This window comes from Schistocerca nitens, chromosome 12 (assembly GCF_023898315.1).
Source record: "Schistocerca nitens isolate TAMUIC-IGC-003100 chromosome 12, iqSchNite1.1, whole genome shotgun sequence".
NCBI classification, from domain to species: domain Eukaryota; kingdom Metazoa; phylum Arthropoda; class Insecta; order Orthoptera; family Acrididae; genus Schistocerca; species Schistocerca nitens.
In genome coordinates, this window is record NC_064625.1 from 15,061,716 (window position 1) to 15,078,490 (window position 16,775).

Below are 16,775 nucleotides of genomic sequence, written 5' to 3' on the forward strand. Positions count from 1 at the left end.
GGGGGCAAGTTCTTTCGCATACTCTGTGTAGAATCGAATTGGTATCCCGTCAGGTCCCGTGGACTTTCCTCTGTTGAGTGATTCCAGTTGCTTTTCTATTCCTTGGACACTGTCAGCGCGACATTAGGAGGTCCGGTGCCTCTTCCCCTGAGTGGTTTGTTGTTCTACAGCGCCCGCTGCGGCCGCCCGCGCAACACGTGCCGACCACCTGTGGCTGGCTGGCTCTGGCCGTGGCCCCTCCTCCGGGTCGGCGCGCGCACCTGCCGGCGCCCTGCTCTGGCCGCTTTGACGCCACCCGCGCCGCGCCTGGGCGGTCGGCCGCCCGCGCCGCCGGCTATATAAGCGCACGGGCGTCGGGCAGCGCACCTGTGTCGTCTGCTCTGCTCTGCTCTGCTCTGACCGCCACGATGAGCCGCCGCAGCCACAGCGGACCTCTGGCCGCGCTGGCGGCCGCCGCACTCGCCGTCGCCTTCCTCTGCGCCGCAGCCGAGGGTGAGTAGCCACAGCTACCTGCTGCCCCTGGGAGATAGGCATCCCTTTTGGCGTTGCTGCATTTCCGGCGTCGCGCCGCGCAAACACTGCCCGCTGTCCTGCTACGGCTGCCCCTGGGGCATAGGCATCCCTTTTGGCGTTGCTGCAATTCCAGTAACCTACTCACTGTGCGGTAAAGATTTGCAAGTTTTAGTCGCCCAAAGGCTAGGCAGTTTTCACGTTATCAGGTGCCAGTACTGGCTGCTCCAGGGATATAGCCATTCCTTTTGGCGTTGCTGCATTTTCGATAGTCTTGTCACTATGTTTCATACATTTATTTGATAGCACTGGCTAACAATCAAATTCTTTTTTTAACTGTAAATAGTATCTCTGCTGTATTTTCGTATCCTGATTTCAGGTAAGCTACATATAATGTTCAATCACATGCTTTTTCACGCAAATTTGGAATTTCTGTCAGGTGAGAAAAATGTAGGTATTCAATCGGTTTTGTTTTGTGAAAATTTGCAATATAATGTTTAATTTAATAATCTATTGTACTAGCCGCTTACATATTTCGGTGATATTTTAATGTTGAGACCTGCATGCTTTACATACCGTTTTTGACGCAAACTTCAACAACGAGTCATAAATTGACTGGTGCCTGCTTTTGCTGATATCATGGCTTCTAGTGGTTATATTAATTTTTTTGACCACTTCTGATACATATGTGACAAACCTGTACTCAAAAATCAACAGCAGACAGCCTCAGGCTTTGCCCAAGTAAATTATTTTGCCCGCTTTGGCGCCCGGCCGCTGTGGCCGAGCGGTTCTAAGCTCGTCAGTCCGGAACCGCTCGACCGCTACGGTCGCAGGTTCGAATCCTGCCTCGGACATGGATGTGTGTGATGTCCTTAGGTTAGTTAGGTTTAAGTAGTTCTAAGTTCTAGGGGACTGATGACCTCAGATGTTAAGTCCCATAGTGCTCAGAGCCACTTGAACCATCTTTGAACCTGCTTTGGCGTAAGGGCTCGGGACCAGTGCAAGTCATGGGGCGAAACATTGGGTGTGTTCAAGTTGTGACGAAAGACCCTTCATTCCTGTGCAAACGGTACAATCATCCAAAAAACGAACACTGGAGGAAAATAATTAGCCAATTATACTGTCAGAAGTCGTAGGGAAATGCTTACTATTCGATCCAATTGTGGAAGAAAACCCTTCTGCCCTTCGCCTAAAACTTGGCACTATGAAACAATTTACGAAAGCTATGCCAGAAGAGGGTGAAACTTTCAAATAACTGGCAAGTAAGTTACCGCTGCTATCAGAAGCTACACCAAAAGAAGGGAGTTTCGTCAACCCTAACATTCGGAAAGTAACGAAAAACGAAAGAGCAGTTTCGACAACACTAAAGTTCGCAAACTACCGAAAGATCAAACATTAGAGGACAAAATGAATGAAATTTAAAGATCATCTTAGATATTCTTTAAAAAACTTTTCAACAACTTTTTTTAGAAACTGCATGGACCTTGATTACGATAATTAATAATATACATAGTGGATAACTTTAAAGTATTTGATGCCTCGATAAGCTTGAAGCTGCCCTTCCTATACTCCCACGTTAGCTGCCTTCATGAAAATATAATATATTACGAGTGAGGAAGGGGGAGAAAGGTTCTCCCAAGACTTAAAATGAATGGAATGGGCGTCCGAGGACTGATGGGCTGTCAGCGTCACAGCTGGCCACTGCTGGAAGCTGCTCAAGTGGTGTCCTCAGTCAGTGTATTGAAGGAATAAACAGCAGAGGTTTACGGCGAAATCGAAGAGACAGTAAGACTTTGTATCAGTCGTGACGAACTCAACACTTCATTAACGTTACAACTGCCTCATTTTATTTTGTTTTATTAATAATTTTTAATGCGTATGTTTTGTACGAATTATGTGGAATTCCATCATTACTTCGTGAAAAATCTTACATGACAAAGACAAACCCTTAGCATTTAAGAACTTAACATCTCAAAAAAAAAACAATACAACATTTAAAATGGTTAAGAAAAAAATTGCAAGGTGTAGATTTCTGGACCTGCGCAGTTAGTCAGCCATAAACTGGGCAGTTTTTTCAGTTACACGGTATTGCTTAGGGGTGGCGCTTATCGTTGAAACAAACGGTTTCGGTTATGTTAGTTTTCTTCACGCCAGTTTAACCTGACCGTTAAAACCACTCAAAATTACTGGTTTCTCAAATAACAGATTTTCAGATTTTATTCCTATTACTTTATGTAATAAACGAAGAAAGATTATTTCCCTCTCTCAGTTACAAGATATATAGATCAGAATAGTGTACTAAATGAAACAAGCAAGTAAAATAGAGCTCAGGTCGTCCACCGTCCGCTGCTTTTAGAGAAAAGTGATAAGTAGTTGAATATTAGCAAAAAAGAAAAGAAAAAAAAACAGAACTCTCCTTTTCACTCTAATTTTTTGAAACTCCGCTCGAAAATCGTATTGTAATAGGAGATAATACCGCTATTCCGGCATTATGAATAGTCAGTGCCAGAGAGTAAAAACTGAGATTGAAGAACTCTTTCTTGTGTTACTTTGTCAGTTTGCAAGGGCTGCAAGCAGATAGAGGCGGCCGGCCGAGGTGGCCGAGCGGTTCTAGGCGCTACAGTCTGGAACCGCGCGACCGCTACGGTCGCAGGTTCGAATCCTGCCTCGGGCATGGATGTGTGTGATGTCCTTAGGTTAGTTAGGTTTAAGTAGTTCTAAGTTCTAGGCGACTGATGACCTCAGAAGTTAAGTCCGATAGTGCTCAGAGCCATTTTAGATAAAGGCATATTACATAAACACAGGTAGCATATCAGCTATTTTTTATTTTTATTGTCTACCTTGAATGAATTGTTGTTAAGTTTTTAATTTATTGCTGTCACCATAATTTCTTGTCTCTTTTATTATTTCATAGAAATAGGAGACAAATCTCTTAAAGTAAATTTCCGGCGACGACAGCGAGAAACAACTGTATAGACCAGGTGGGGGCACGTCTTGCCCACTGGACGTTAACCTACGATACACGGCAACAGGGACGTCACTGAAACTTCCTGGCAGATTAAAACTGTGTGCTGGACCGCACTTGCCCGCGAAAGGCAAAGGTCCCGAGTTCGAGTCTCGGTGCGGCACACAGTTTTAATCTGCCAGGAAGTTTCGTATCAGCGCACACTCCGGTGCAGAGTGAAATTCTCATTCAGGGACGTCACTGTTTCAGCGATGCTGTATCAGTTTGTGTGACACGTGTCTGCTGCTCGTATCCGTTGGCATTGTTAGTAAAACAGCACAGATCGCTTTTCCCACTTTCTATAGCAATGCAATATTTCCAGCCTATGCAAAATCTTACGAATAAAAAGTTACTCCTTTTTAAAAAAGGTTTATGTAAAACCGAAAAATTTTAGCATTGCTGCTACGGATAATTGATATTTCGGTTTAAAAAAACATCTGTTAAGACTGAGACCAAACAAGTACCAAAAAATGTCGGTTACTCAGCACTAACACACCGGTGTCTGTTTTATCCGGTCGGTTTTTTCCATCCCTAGTACAGCTACCGCCTAACCCTGACAGACAGGCATACCTTTCGCCTCTGCTACATTTCCGATAGAATACTCACGCTGTTACATTTATTTGATAGCTTCAGTCGCCGAATAGACCAGGCAGATTTCATTTTACGCCGTACTGCTACCTGTTGCCCTGGGAGATATGCATCCTTTCCGGCGTCGCTACATTTCCTGCAGCCTGTTACTTGTGTTTTATATATTTTCTTTTATAGTACATATTATAAAGTTTTCACGATACCATTACTTTCTGTGTTACCACTCTTGCGAAAAGGCAGCTATTTCGGCATTATAACATTTCCAGCCGTATCCTTACAATGCTGTATTAATTTTAATTCTGTCCTTTATTGTAATTGTTGTTGCTATTACTGTATTACTTCCATAAGAAAAGAAAACAAATCGCCACCAGTCGCAAATCGTCATTTTCATTCCAGTAAACGATGCATGTCGATCCTTGGGGCTCATCTTCAGATACTTGTCCAGTCTACATAATTTTTTCGAAAGAGGTTGTTGCTGGTCCTGTTAAAGGGTACATAGGTGTATTATAAGGTGGCACATTGTGACTTCAGTTTTTACAAAACGAAGATAAAAAATAGAATTCCGCACTGTTTCCAGCTTCGGTTCTGTAGATTTTAGGCACAGTATGTTTACGCATATATATATATATATATATATATATATATATATATATATATATATATATATATATATATATCGTGGAGAGGCTACAACCCTGCACAAATTGTAAAGGAAACAAAAGAAAAACTCGGGGTAGGTATTAAAATCCATGGAGAAGAAATAAAAACTTTGAGGTTCGCTGATGACATTGTAATTCTGTCAGAGACAGCAAAGGACCTGGAAGAGCAGTTGAACGGAATCGGACAGTGTCTTGAAAGGAGGATATAAGATGAACATCAACAAAAGCAAAACGAGGATCATGGAATGTAGTCGAATTAAGTCGGCTGATGCTGAGGGAATTAGGAAATGAGACACTTAAAGTACTAAAGGAGTTTTGCTGTTTGGAGAGCAAAATAACTGATGATGGTCGAAGTAGAGAGGATATAAAATGTAGACTGGCAATGGCAAGGAAAGCGTTTCTGAAGAAGAGGAATTTGTTAACATCGAGTATAGATTTAAGTGTCAGGAAGTCGTTTCTGAAAGTATTTGTATGGAGTGTAGCCATGTATCGAAGTGAAACATGGACGATAAATAGTTTGGACAAGAAGAGAGTAGAAGCTTTCTAAATGTGGTGCTACAGAAGAATGCTGAAAATTAGATGGGTAGGTCATGTAACTAATTAGGAGGTATTGAATAGAATTGGGGAGAAGAGGAGTTTGTGGCACAACTTGACAAGCAGAAGGGACCGGTTGGTAGGGCATGTTCTGAGGCTACAAGGGATCACAAATTTAGTATTGGAGGGCAGCGTGGAGGGTAAAAATCGTAGAGGGAGACCAAGAGATGAATACACTAAGCAGATTCAGAAGGATGTAGGTTGCAGTAAGTACTGGGAGATGAAGAAGCTTGCACAGGATAGAGTAGCATGGAGAGCTGCATCAAACCGGTCTCAAGACTGAAGACCACAACAACAATATATATATGTTTCTAAGATGATAGAGAGATATTATATTATTATTTATATACATATATCATTAGAAACACAAATTATTTCTCAGATGTGACCTTATAAAAAAGATTACAAAAATTAAATTCTTGCTTCCTTATCGGAAAATAACTCTTCGAAATTGCTGAAAAATTGTGGCTGTGATGTTTTGTGAACATTTTTCTCTGGGAGATATGATTACTAGTTATTCTAGCAGGTCATGTTTTCCACTATTATGTTTTGTGTGGAGTGTAGTTGGGCTGGACATCATTTAGTGTGTGTCTGACCAGGTGCATATGGCTCGATAGCTACTGAGTGTTTGTAATAGTGGTTGAACCTGAAAACCTAAGTCCACTCTTTCTAATGTCAATGGAACGTGGTTCTTCTTCCGCATAAGTAGAACTCAGGGCACTGTACTACTGTAATTTATATACTATGTGATCAAAAGTATCCGGACATCCTCAACAACATACGTTCTTCATATTAGGTTCATTGTGCTGCCACCTACTGCCATGTATTCCATATCAGCGACCTCAGTAATCATTAGACATCGCGAGGGAGCAGAATGGGGTGCTTCTCGAAACTCACTGACTTCGAACGTCGTCAGGTGATTGGGTGTCATTTGTGCCATACGTCTGAAGACGAGATTTCCACATCCCTAGCTCCACTGTTTCCGATGTGATAGTGAAGTGGAAACGTGAACGCACAAAATCGTTTCGTTATTGGTTCAAATGGCTCTGAGCACTATGGGACGTAACATCTGAGGTCATCAGTCCACTAGAACTTAGAACTACTTAAACCTAAGTAACCTAAGGACTCACACACATCCATGCACGAGGCAGGATTCGAACCTGCGACCGTAGCGGTCGCGCGGTTAGAGACTGAAGCGCCTAGAACCGCTCGGCCACCAGCGGCCGGCAACAGAATGTGTAACGTAGCTACAGCCAGTATGCCTAGGCGCACGAAAAATCTGCCCCGAGTACTAGACTGCTCATTGTCGCCCACCAATCGTTATCTATTGTTACGAAGTTGTTGTTTGCATTAGCTTATTTGTTATTTCTTTACTGCCTACTTATTACATGTTTACCAATTCTGCTCGTAGAGGTCAACAAATCGTGCGTAACTGGCGAACAGTCTGTACTCGGGGACCGGTTTTTCGTGTGCCACCTTATATTATTTCACCGCGATCGGCCACATAACGCTACAGTTGGCTAAGCGAGGGGTTTTGCAGAATTACGAAAATTACTTCTACAAGAGTGTGAGAATTCTGTAATGAATAGAAACTCTGTACTCCAGGGGGGAGGCAAGTGCCCGCAGCTGGATCCTTCCGTCTTCAGTCACCTACGCTACTAATTTTCAGTTTTTCGTACGAACCATATACCGAGCACAAATGAAAGGTGAACGAGTAAAAATGAAAGGTTCCCAAAAATGAGTGATCACCAGTCAACTAGTTCCCAAGGATGAACGAGGTTGCTCATCTCTAACCGAGACCGATAACGCACAAGCCCTTGATGAAGCTATTTATTGATAGCGTCTCAGCGGGAGATCGGACAGGTCCGTGCGACCTCGTTGTGGTGATGACAGACGCCTTGCCCAATGACTCGCCGTGCTTTTGTTCACTGCCAGGTCTCCGCAGACATTCTGCAAGTGCCTAGTCAATATCTGCGATGCTCTTGTTTTCCTCCAAAAGAAACTGAATGACAGTTGTCTGCGTGGAACGTACCTCCATTACAGACACCATTTTGAAGCCTATGTATACCGCCGCCACCTACCGGAAATTCGTGGAACTATAGAGACTGAAGCGGAAATACTCGACCGTGTCTCACAACAAATTCGGCGTTTTTTTTTTAACCATAATCAGCCGAGAAAAAGAAAATCTTGCATTTCTTATTGAACTCCCCGCGTACCATAGGAATTCACAAACTAAGCTACACATTATCACGGCAAGCCAAGTAACTTTTATTGTATGCTGCACTTTATTTCACAACGAGAAAAATACACTGCCGCTCATTAATTTCAATACACGCAGTTCTTTGTAGATAAGGTCTAACACCGTGGTTACGATTGAGGAAGCAAAGGATTAGTGCAACAGTTGTACGAAAATCATGATTTTTGTTTGTGATCATCAGGGTACAATAGTATCCGTAGAACAATGTTGTGTACATAAACGTTATGTACCTACGTGATATGTTCGTTTACCTATTTGTCAATGGACACCGCATTTGGTGCACCTGTGTTGTTCCCTGTAGTTATGTGATGTGCGCAGCGAACGGCACACATTGCTACGGTATATAACATGTGATACCTGCACGTCAGTTCCTTCGTGACATTGAAGTGTGCACGTCGCTAATATGGCTCAACGAGTGGAGATATCCATAATAAAACGTGATGCAATTGTAGCACTTAGCCAAGCAAGTTTATCTATTCTCCAAATTCCGAAACAGTGTGTGTCTATAGGGGGAGTGCAAGACAACCTTCACCGCCAGGTGATAACAGGTAGAAACAAGGACATGCCACGGCCAGGACGACCTCGTAAAACAACTAAGAGTGATGATAAATACATCAGAATTACTAGTAAGAGAAACACATTCAAGACAGCGCCCCATTATAGTCGGATACCCTTTTCCATTAGGCACCCGCACGGCCGAGCTTTGAGATTCTCTCAGAGGGTAACATTAGCGCGTTTCACGGCACGTGAGTGTTATAAACTTTCTGGTCAGTTAGAGCGAATGACATGAACCCCCAGGAAGATTTACGCGACATTATGGAGAGATCAATTCGTGCACAAACCCTTGCACCAGCAACACTTTGGCAGTTATGGACGGCTCAGTATTTGTGCAGAGAACTTACAACGGCTTGTTGAGTCCACGAACCCCGAGTTGCTGCACTACTCCTCATTGCGATCTCCGGTAGGGAATTGCTCAGGAACACGTGGTGATCAGGAATAGTTCCGCCTGGTCGTAGCGTGAAATATTATATTCGTTAATAGGGCAGGTAGGTTAAAGAATTTAAAGGTGAAAACGGATAGGTTTAAGTTAGACAGAGTGCGAATTAGTTTAGTGCGGTGGCAGGAGGAACTGGACATTTTGTCAGGGAAGTACAGGATTATTAGTACAAAGTGTAATATACATAATAACGAATAAGGAAATACGAATGCGGTAAGCTACTGTGAAGAGCACAGTGAACGCATTTTCGTAGCCAAGACAGAGACAAAGCCAACACCTCGCACAATAGTACAAATTCAGATGGTAACTAGGGCCTCATATTATGAAGAGATTGAAAGAATGCGTGAAGAATAAAGTCAATTATACAGGCAGTTAAAGGAGATGAAAATGCAATTGTGATGTGTGACCAGAATTCGGTAGCAGGGAGGGGAAGAGAAGAAAAAATAATAAAACGTAGAATGGGGTGAGGGGAATGAAAGGGAAAACAGAGTGGCAAAGTTTTTCAGAGACATAATTTAATCATCGCTGACAGTTTAAGTTTCATGAAAGAAGGTTTGAAATGAGTACCACTTCATGTTCCGGTGTATGAGTGATTTGAACGAGTATTTATTTTTCTGGGTGTATTCTGCTGTTTTCATTACGATTTATTACGCTACAAATTGCGCGTCACTTATTTTCGTACCGAGCGAGGTGGCGCAGTGGTAACACACTGGACTCGCATTCGGGAGGACGACGGTTCAATCCCGTCTCCAGCCATCCTGATTTAGGTTTTCCGTGATTTCCCTAAATCGTTTCAGGCAAATGCCGGGATGGTTCCTTTGAAAGGGCACGGCCGATTTCCTTCCCAATCCTTCCCTAACCCGAGCTTGCGCTCCGTCTCTAATGACCTCGTTGTCGACGGGACGTTAAACACTACCCTAACCTAACCTAACCTAACTTATTTTCGTAATATGGCACACAAATCATACATTATAAACGGTAACAAAGCTACTTAGAAGATGTTTCAGCAGGAAAGTACACTAAAAATTTACTTATACATAGAGCGTGTTTTGAAAAGTGTGTCACAAAGTCCTACAGCAGGCAGAATTGGTCAATTGTGGTTGTGGTCTTCAATCCGAAGACTGGTTTGATGCAGCTCTCCATGTTACTCTATCCTGTGCAAGCCGCTTACTCTCCCAGTACCTACTGCAACCTACATCCTTCTGAATCTGTTTAATGTATTCATCTCTTGGTTTCCCTCTTCGATTTTTACCCTCCGCGCTGCCCTCCAATACTAAACAGGTGATCTGTTCATGCCTCAGAACATGTCCTACCAACCGATCTCTTCTTCTAGTCAAGTTGTGCCACAAATTTCTCTTCTCCCCAATTCTATTCAATACATCCTCATTAGTGATGTGACCTACCCATTTAATCTTCGGCATTCTTCTGTAGCACCACATTTCGAAAGCTACTAATCTCTTTTTGTCTAAACTATTTATTGACCACGTTTCACTTCCTTGCATGGCTATAATCCATACAAATACTTTCAGAAAAGACTTCCTGACACTTAAATCTATACTCGATATTAACAAATTTCTCTTCTTTAGAAACGCTTTCCTTGCCATTGCCAGTCTACATTTTATAGTCTCTCTACTTCGACCATCATCAATTATATTGCTCATTTCCTAATCTAAGTCTCGCAGCATCACCCGATTTAATTAGACTACATTCCATATGGGGCATTTTACTTGCGACAAGTACTGTGTAGTTTTCATTGGTGTAGGCCATCTCGGTGTTGCAGTTGATTGCGCGGTGAATTACCAGAGCTATTGGAGAACGTTAACCCTGCAGAGAAGCACTATTTTCTACGAATCTGCAACTGGTTGTCGGAAGGTGAACTGCTCGACAAGGTGTTGTAGCATGTGGCCTCCTCGTTCACCTGAATGCTCTGGATTTCTGGTTCTGGGGGTGGGGTGGGGGGGCATTTAAAGGCATCGATGTATGCCCAACCCTTTGACACTGTGCAGAAGTTACAGGCGTGCGGCCGACGCGTGTGATCGCAGTCCGTATGGCGTAAGATGTATTTCAAAGAGTGCGCCTTTTACTGCGAAGAAGGGCTGAAGCAATTGTCAGGGCGCGTACTAACCACGTGCAGCGCTGCCTACAGAGTCTGCTTCTACATAACAGACAAATGTTTCGTTTTCAGAAACAGCACGACGAAAGTTCAATCGTAATGAAGAGGAATACGTTTAGCCGCCTCTCTACAGATTCGGGATATGATTGCATCATACAGTCGCTCGTAATCGGCTACGATCACAATAGGGAGGGATTATTGTAGAGCCTGAATACAGCAATCAAAACATCATCACGTGAACACGCGATCAAAATTAGCAGCAGCGGTCTTCATTCTGAAGCAGTAACAATACGGAAATTTCGGCCGTAATGTTGGTGAACGCGCACGGTAATGAACCAGGATTGGCTCATCACGTTTAAAGAGAAGCGTCATTTGGAGAAATTAAATTTTTCGCCCTCTTGTTTAAAAAAGGCAGTAATTCTTTATTGTGTGATTGTTTCGCTTTCAAAAAGGATTATTTTCGTTGTTATGCGTTGTTATCGCGTGTTGTGAGACTAACAAAAGGCTTTTTCTGGCTGCAGCGCGGCACTGCAGTGTTGGCTGAAAAGAGTCGAATTGTAAAAACGGTGTAAATCGTGGTGAACTTCTTCCACACGTCTGAGGCTCTTGGAGGTAACAAATGTAACTTTTATATTTTCGTTTACCGTGTTTGGCAGCCTTAAGCTTGGGTCGTACACTCATGCAGATAAAATGAGGGAAAACTCATGGAAATTTCATTATTAACTCGAAAAAATTACCAGATTCCAGTAGGACTCGGACACTGAGTGTTCTGTAAAACTTAGTTGCATATGTAGACAGTTCACCCTTTCCGAGGATCGGGAATCTGGACTATTTTTACTATTATCGACATTGATACTGCCAAAATTTCGGTCCCAGAAATTCCAAGGTTTTCGAGAATTTTTTAATTTGAGTTATATAATAGTGCTACAAAGTCACACACAAGGCAGGCGACCATTTTTAATACAATTAGGCATACAGGCTGACAGTGTCGCAGGGGTGAGAGCCAAACATCGTGCAACGAGTCACTTTACTGCTCATGTGAAGCATTTCGGAAATTATCCACGTCAGATATGCATGAGCGATAGCATCCGAATGTTTGTTTCACTTACACCTTGAAACGCCATATCTACATACAGTAGTCCCTCCTGAATACTGATGATGAATAAATTCCGAAACACGTCATATGAGCAGTAAAGTCGTTCCTCGCCTGTTGTCTGACTTTGACCACTGCGTCATAGTCAGCCCTAATGCAGAACTACTGACGCTTTTAATTTCAAGCCCCTCCACCACGTCCAAATCAAGTACACCCTCTACATCCCTTAGGACCGTAATGTAAGATATACATATGTGCTAAGCGTCCCGTTTTACGTTCGCGTCTTTTTTTCTTTTTTTTCAAAATAAGAACCAAAAGCAATTTTGTTACTGCCTACGCTACAGCACGTCAAACGTTCTGCCCGTTTCGCAGAGATAAAATCTCGCACAGGTATCACATTTTATCAGATACACATCAGATTCTGGTAACGATTTTTATTTACATTTCCACTGCTCCACTTGGTTCCACCTTCCGTAATCTGTAATTACTAAACGGATAAAACGAGCATACGGGAGCGTACTACTAGTTGCAGGCTGCCTATCTACCGCCCTGCAGGAGCATCGCAAAAAAGGTCCATTTCAGTTTTTTCGGTCATTTATTAAATGAATTCAAAATACTGTCAAAAACCAATAACTAAGAGGTGTATTTTGCGTTAAAGCGTTGAATGTTTACCGCAGGAAGTCAAATATTACAATTACACACTGTGTACATTTCGTGAGGCAATGAAACTAACGCTGCGAGAATTATACGTATTCTCTTCATGCAGTATTTGAAAATGAAAGTTCTTAGTCGCTTCCAAGAAGCAATTGAAGGAAAATCAGCCCTCGGTCACTATTTTCAACAAATTAACTTGGTTTCGACACTGCTAGGAGTGTCTTCCTCAGAATTTAAAACAAAGAATGGTCTATATTCTATAACATGGTCACAGAATTATGACTAAAAATGTATGACAGAGTATAAGTACGGAATCGCCGTGAAAGACAGGCAGTACTTATACTCTATCATAAATTTTTAGTCATAATTCTGTGACCATGTTATAGAATATAGATCATTCTTTGTTTTAAATTCTGAGGAAGACACTCCTAGCAGTGTCGAAACCAGGTTAATTTAACAGAATCTTCCGTCGGTTCTTGGTAGAACAACGTTATAATAAAAGAAAAGCACCAGTTTGCTATTGTTGTACAATATTACTTTTATTGCTAACCGGTTTTAGGCTTACAAGGCCATCTTCAGACATTTACTGAGTATTATCACCAAAGAAGTTAAATGTTAGCAGACAACATTGGAAGAGAAGTAACACATCTAGACTGAAGTAGAAACCTACAGTAAGTAACATCTTTGCAATGAAATAGTAAAAACTTAACTTCTTTGGTGATAATACTCAGTAAATGTCTGAAGATGGCCTTGTAAGCCGAAAACCGGTTAGCGATAAAAGTAATATTGTAGAACAAAAGCAAACTGGTGCTTTTCATTTATTACCAGGTTAATTTGTTAAAAATAGTGACCGAGGGCTGATTTTCCTTCAATTGTAACTATTTACGGTCTCTCAACGTGCAGCCATGTACAAGATTTTGCTTCCAAGAAACTTTACACATTACGTCAAACCTTTACGAAACTGTTTCTTGCTGACAAATTTTTCCTCCTGAAGTATTCGTGAGTCGGAATGCTTCCATACGGAGTGGATGTAATAAGACGTTGTTTATTTGAACAAGTAAACTTCGAACACAGACAGTGTGCCGTTTCTGATGCAGCACAACAAAAGGAAATAAGCATTCTCCAGAAATTATTCTTAGTAATGTGAGGGAAAAGTCCGTCACAGACATCTATTCTCCAACGAAACGAAAATACACTGGAGTCCAAAGTTAAAACAACAAAAGAACATTTTGCAAGGTTGCGTTTATTTTGCCACAAAACAGTATAAGCAGATGATAGTAATGTAGAAACAACACAGAATGTAGAACGTAAACAACTGCAACACCCATGTTCTTCCTTTTTTTCCAACAAAGGATTTTCACACACATTCTGAGACCTGGTGAATGTGCTCTGTTTAGCTGTGACCTCCTCTGGCACCAGTACAGGCCTGACAACGGCAGGGCATGCTGTGAACGATGTGATCAGCGTCGTGCTGAGGCAGTAGCGCCCATTCTTCCCGCAGAGCTGCTCGCAAGTTTTGGAGAGTGGTTGGCGGATGCTGGCGTGATGCACCCCGTCTCCCTAGTGCATCCCAGACGTGCTCTGTGGGATTCAGATGGCGTGCAGTATCCTCCGTTTCCAAGGAAACATCAACCGCCCGTGCTCCCCGTCCACCAACACGACATCTGGATCCGCAGGTGTGGCCGAAAGGTCTCATTATCACACGTGACTGCAGTTACACTTTGCCGATTCCCCCGCATAATTTCATGAAGAAGGGTTCGTTTGCTAAACACAATTCATCCCAAACTATTGGGATCTCCTGGATTGCGGTCTCTTTCCACAATGTTTGGGTCCCGAAATCGTCTTCCACGTTCCCGCCAGATGCGAATCCATCGAGAATCACTCTCCAGAGTAAATTGGAACTCACTTGCAAAAACAACGTTCTCCCACTTTCGGCCGTCCAGTTGGCATGTTGATGACTCCACTCTAGACGTTTGCTTCTGTGAAGACGCGTCAGAGGTAAACATAAAGCAGGTATCCGAAAATAAATGCCACTCCGCTGAAGCCCTCTGCACACGCTTGCGTCGGTACAACACGTCCAGTTGTAAGTGGGCTGTTTAGGTTTTTATGTTGGTAACGCCACGTAGCGCTCTGTATGAAAATCACTGACTGTGCAGTGTGCACTCTGTGGCTGGTTGGCATTGTTGCAATATTCGCTATTGTAGTGTTGGGCAGTCGGATGTGAACAGCGCGTAGCGTTGCGCAGTTGGAGGTGAGCCGCCAGCAGTGGTGGATGTGGGGAGAGAGCTGGCGGAGTTTTGAGAGCGGACGATCTGTACGTGTGACCATCAGAAAAAGGAAATTTGTAAGACTGGATGTCATGAACTGATATATATATATATATATATATATATATATATATATATATATATATATATATATAATGACTTTTGAACACTATTAGGGTAAATACATTGTTTGTTCTCTACCAAAATCTTTCATTTGCTAACTATGTGTATCAGTAGTTAGTGCCTTCAGTAGTTAGAATCTTTTATTTAGCTGGCAATATTGGCGCTCGCTATATTCCAGTTGTTTGAGTAACGAAGATTTTTGTAAGTGATTCATGTAAGGTATACGTTATTGTTAGTCAGGGCCATTCTTTTGTTGGGATTATTGAAAGTCAGATTGCTTTGCGCTAAAAATATTGTGTGTCAGTTAACTGATGATCAGAATAAGTAAAGAGAGAAATGTCTGAGCACGTTCAGTTTTGCTCAGCTGTTTGAAAATCAAATAACGTAAGAGGTACATCAGAACAGTAATTTATAATTTTCCAAAGGGGATGTTTCACAGTGGATGCCGCGTACTCAAATGCCAGTTGCCGTGCAGTATTAAGGTGGTACCGTCAAGTTCTTGCAGCCAAATAACGGTCCTCTCTTTCTTATATTACACCAGGTCGGCCCCACCCTGGACTTCGCAGTAGTCTCGGTCTCTATAAACCGTCGCCACATCCCAAAATCAACAGAACGACTCACATTAAGGCATCGCGTCACGTCAGTATGTGATTGTCCTGCCTCCTTTCTTTCTATGGCCCTTCACCGCAGAGAGCCTGGCAGGCATCTTCTCTGTGCCATACTTTACCGTCTGCGACTGTGTCACGGCAACTGTGGATGTGGAGCTACCGGGCAAGCACTACCTTGTTTCACAGGTGCCGTGACGTCATCATTGGCGTGGTTATCCGATGAACGGAATGCCATCTTCCATGCAGAACACGTCTGTACGGACATATGGTTGGCAGTTAGTATGGTTGCACCGTGAATTAGACACAGGACGGGGAATTTGCGATTTGTTGCTTTAATTTTGGACGCCAGTGTAGATCCGTGAGAGCACTGATTACGTTCTCTTGAGGAATGAAAAGTACGTGTTCAAAGTTCTTTCTCGCGAGCAGCGCGAATTGTCCACAGCGCACAACACCGACGCTTGGATCGCAGGTAACGGAAGTGCTACGAAGGTGATCCGAGGCGGTGTCCAAATGGTCGCTGGCTGGCGGAAACGGAACTCGCTCTAGCCCCCGCAGTAAATGTAGGGCCATATGAAACAAAGAAGCCTTGCGGATACGCCTTCACTATTAGTAATACACGATTTAAAAATACACTTAGCTTTGATAGCCGTCTTGTCCGTTATTGTCCGGGCGGGCAGAAGTTATCGCGCGGCGTAAGGTTACAATTTAGCTGTCGAAGCTGCGGCGGATGCAGCAAGCGGTGCATGACTGGAGCGACCCCTGTTGCTCCAGTATCTTCTGCGCCCTCTGGCTGCTTACCGCGAGGCCCTCTACAACAGTCACTCCCAAACTGTCTCAAACCGCTACCGCTGAGTGGAATTATACATTAGCTAGTACCCCCCCCCCCCCCCCCCCACACACACACACACACATAGGCCATCGTCTGTTGAAATATCTTTCTTGGAACACTTGAAGCGGTACTGCAATATGTTCCATTCGAGCTTTTGAGGCCAATTTCTTTTACAAATTAATGTGCGTGACGTGGAGTTACCCCTCTAGCCAGTTGGACATGGATAGTTGTCATTGGAGTTTTGTTTTTATTTTTCTGCCACACTTTCTTTATTCCTTCACCCTTCCTGTATGGATGTGAGTGACCGAAAGCAATTATTTTTGGAGCAAAATTATGGATCATTAACTAAAGATAAGTTAGGTGGTGGCGGTGCTGAATTAGCAAATCTTTGACGTCAGGTGGTGCTAGAGTGGAGTTGGTAGTGGCTTGTTCGAGTTTCACCTGTTTCTGGAGGACGAGGCAGGAAACAGCCAATGAGA

At 43.0% G+C, this 16,775-nt stretch overlaps 1 long non-coding RNA gene across 1 annotated transcript in view; it reads left to right on the forward strand.

Annotated features, from left to right (window-relative positions):
• Positions 1 to 354: 354 nt before the first annotated feature.
• Positions 355 to 16,775, forward strand: part of LOC126215369 (uncharacterized) — a 356,401-nt gene continuing 339,980 nt past the window's right edge. The window contains exon 1 of the long non-coding RNA XR_007542130.1: positions 355 to 492. This is a non-coding gene — a long non-coding RNA (uncharacterized LOC126215369). The remainder of the gene's footprint in view (positions 493 to 16,775) is intronic.